The sequence below is a fragment of the Musca vetustissima genome, unplaced genomic scaffold (assembly GCF_032173495.1).
Source record: "Musca vetustissima isolate MV318-11 ecotype Yass unplaced genomic scaffold, APGP_CSIRO_Mvet_v1 utg20063, whole genome shotgun sequence".
In the NCBI taxonomy this organism is placed as follows: Eukaryota; Metazoa; Arthropoda; class Insecta; order Diptera; family Muscidae; genus Musca; species Musca vetustissima.
In genome coordinates, this window is record NW_026888364.1 from 25289 (window position 1) to 28276 (window position 2988).

Here is a 2988-nt window from a genome sequence, read left to right on the forward strand (position 1 = left end):
ATATATACCCTAGAATACAAATTTTGTCATTTTTCACACAAAAGTCAGGGTCCATTTGATCCGCAAATAATGATTTTTATCAAAACAGGCATGCTTATTCTTTGGCCCGTGTAAAATTGCACGCCAAGGAACGACCTCAAAAAAATTAAGTATTTGGTCCATTTCATTCCCTAAATATTGTCCGATCTTTACCAAAAACAATAGAGATCTTCATTGGCCAAAACTCATCCTACTTTGAAAATTTCGTGATGTTTGGTTCATATCTGTGGGCTGTATCGTGTTTACAAATTTTAATGTACAGACGGACGGACATACATATCTAGATCGACTCAGCCAGTCGAGATATGACGATTGGTATACTTAAAGGTGGGTCTAGGACCAATATTTCGCAACGTTACAAAATCTTGGAACTGTACAAAGCTATAATACCCTGACAACATAGTTATATAGGGTACAAAAATGTTCATAAGCTGCACTATTCGATTATTCGTCGCCCTATACCAGAAAAAAGAAATTATTTACAGCCGCCACCATTTGATTCAAGCAGGATTTTATCTGCCGCCAGTTGGGACAAAGAGAGCAATACCACACAGTAAAGCAGATTTAGTGAAATTTATTCGCAGTTATTTAATTTTCGAGAAAAAAAGAAAAACGAGAAAACTAAAATCAATTGAAATAAACTAAATAGAAGACAAACAACACTTCGTTCGTACGCTACTCGCTCGTTCGCTACACAATGAGTTACCAAGCCGATGTCTTAAATGCTGCTCACTTGGAACTGCAGGGGGGAAATGGCGCTGAATTGCGCCGTCCCTTCGACCCCACTGCTCACGACGTGGAGCCAACGTTTCGTTTGACGCGTTTTGCCGATTTGAAAGGTCGTGGTTGTAAAGTGCCCCAAGAGGTGTTGGGCAAGTTTGTGTCGGCCCTGCAACAGGACTACTCGCTGCAAGATCAAGATGCTCAATTCATGAATATGGCCATACCCCGCATTGGCATTGGTCTAGATTGTTCGGTAATTCCGCTGCGCCACGGTGGCCTTTGCCTGGTACAGACGACCGACTTCTTCTACCACATTGTCGATGATCCCTATATGATTGGTAAGATTGCCTGTGCCAATGTGCTGAGCGACCTGTACGCCATGTGAGTTACGGATTATGACAACATGTTGATGCTGTTGGCCGTCAGCACCAAGATGACGGAGAAGGAACGTGATGTTGTAATTCCCTTGATTATGCGTGGCTTTAAGGATTCAGCTCTGGAGGAGGTACCACTGTGGCGGGTGGCCAGAGTGTGATGAATCCTTGGTGTACAATTGGTGGTGTGGCGTCGACCATCTGCCAGCCGAATGAGTATATTGTGCACGACAATGCCGTGGTGGGTGATGTATTGGTGCTGACAAAACCCTTGGGTACCCAGGTAGCAGTGAATGCCCACCAGTGGCTGGATCAGCCAGAACGTTGGAATCGTATTAAGTTGGTCGTTTCCGAGGAAGATGTACGCAAAGCCTATCACCGTGCAATAAATTCGATGGCCCGTGTCAACCGCACGGCCGCCCGTCTTATGCATAAATACAATGCCCATGGTGCTACGGACATTACCGGCTTCGGTTTGCTGGGTCATGCCCAGACCTTGGCCTCCCACCAGAAGAAGGATGTCTCCTTTGTTATTCACAATCTGCCGGTTATTTCGAAAATGGCTGCCGTGGCCAAGGCCTGTGGTAACATGTTCCAATTGCTGCAGGGTCACTCGGCCGAGACCTCGGGTGGTCTGCTCATCTGTTTGCCTCGTGAACAAGCCGCCGCCTACTGCAAAGACATTGAGAAACAGGAAGGCTATCAGGCCTGGATTATTGGCATCGTTGAGAAGGGCAACAAGACAGCCCGTATCATTGACAAACCTCGTGTCATTGAAGTGCCCGCCAAGGACTAAGTTAACCCACTCGTGTACTAACTAAAAAACTACTTTGTAAGAGAACCCGCAAGGAACCGATTCGAATGATATTCGCATTCGATTCAATGATGAGTGAGTAAATAGAAAGAAAGAGAAGGATTAGAGGAGAGGAGGATGAGAAGGTTGCTGTCGCCAACGTTTGTAATTTTAAATGTAAATCTTAAACACACAAAAAAATGTATCTTCTTCCGCAACAACAACGAATACAAAAACAGCAACAACGACTTTGCTTTCAAAAAAAATTGTCATCGGGTTATATGTCGTCGTCGTCGACATCTGTCTTTAGCATTTAAATCAGAAGGAAAAATAATTTTCTACACTTCTTTTTTTAAATAATTTTAATTTAATTTTAAATAATTTTATCGTTACCTTGAGAATCAAAGACCTCGTTTCCAGATTAATTGCAGTGAATGAGCCAATTCCTATAGTCCGTATAAAAGCGAAGTTCTTCTACATCAGTCTCATTTGTGCCCATGCTCCGACCGAAGACAAAGATGAGCAGACCAAAGACATATTTTACTAGCGCTTAGAGACATGCACAAATCGGAAGGGAAAATATTATTAGTTCCTGAATGATTGACTTCGCCGCAGCAAAAGAAGTTAACAGCACCAGATTCAATCAGCTCGATATACACAAGGTCACCTGTCTTTCTACCAATCAAACAGCGAGACATCAAATTGATCATGTTGGAATGGACGGAAGGCATTCATCTAGTGTATTAGACGTTCGATCGAGGAGAAGAGGAGCGAATCTATTCGGACCATTACATTATAGTACTCGTGTTAATATAGTACTAATATAACTGGAAGACTTAACGTCGAAAGGCTGAAAACACAACAGGTAGCACCTATTCCGCTCAATTTACCCACTTTCTAGTCGAAAGCACTCCTTGTCTCGATATTACAAACTGCAGCAAAAGCAGCATTTGGGTACCAAAAACCACCATCAAGAAAGCCATGGTATGATCATGAGTGTCGTAATAATACTGAGGTGAAAAACGCGGCGTAAAGGGCAACGCTGCAAACAGTAGCGAG

The 2988-nt window shown here is 43.2% G+C and overlaps 1 pseudogene; it reads left to right on the forward strand.

Annotated features, from left to right (window-relative positions):
* The first annotated feature begins 721 nt into the window (after positions 1 to 721).
* LOC133336193 (inactive selenide, water dikinase-like protein) lies at positions 722 to 1935 on the forward strand (annotated as a pseudogene).
* Positions 1936 to 2988: the final 1053 nt, after the last annotated feature.